Source organism: Narcine bancroftii, chromosome 7, assembly GCF_036971445.1.
Source record: "Narcine bancroftii isolate sNarBan1 chromosome 7, sNarBan1.hap1, whole genome shotgun sequence".
Classification (NCBI taxonomy): Eukaryota; Metazoa; Chordata; class Chondrichthyes; order Torpediniformes; family Narcinidae; genus Narcine; species Narcine bancroftii.
In genome coordinates, this window is record NC_091475.1 from 112,866,375 (window position 1) to 112,867,127 (window position 753).

Below are 753 nucleotides of genomic sequence, written 5' to 3' on the forward strand. Positions count from 1 at the left end.
CCCATATCTGATTCCCAGCCTCTGTTTCCCCGCCTCTGATTCCCCGCCCCTGTTTCCCCATATCTGATTCCCTGCCTCTGTTTCCCCAACTTTGATTCCCAGCCTCTGATTCCCCAGCTCTGATTCCCCGCCTCTGATTCCCCGTGTTTGATTCCCTGCCTCTGATTCCCTGCTTCTGATTCCCCATCTCTGATTCCGCAAATCTAATTCCCTGCCTCTGATTCCCCACCTCTGATTCCCCATATCTGATTCCCCACCTCTGTTTCCCGGCCTCTGATTCCCCGCTTCTGATTCCCCATATCTCATTCCCCGCCTCTGATTCCCCATCTCTGATTCCCCGCCTCTGATTCCCCGCCCCTGTTTCCCCATATCTGATTCCCTGCCTCTGTTTCCCCAACTTTGATTCCCAGCCTCTGATTCCCCAGCTCTGATTCCCCACCTCTGATTCCCCATATCTGATTCCTCGCCACTGTTTCCCCGCCTCTGATTCCCCGCCTCTGATTCCCCATATCTCATTCCCCGCCTCTGATTCCCCATCTCTGATTCCCGGACTCTGATTCCCCACCTCTGATTCCCGGCCTCTTTTCCCGGCATCTGATTCCGGCCTCTGATTCCCGGCCTCTGATTCCCTGCTTCTGATTCCCCATCTCTGATTCCGCAAATCTAATTCCCTGCCTCTGATTCCCCACCTCTGATTCCCCATATCTGATTCCCTGCCTCTGTTTCCCCGCCTCTGATTCCCCGCCTCTGTTT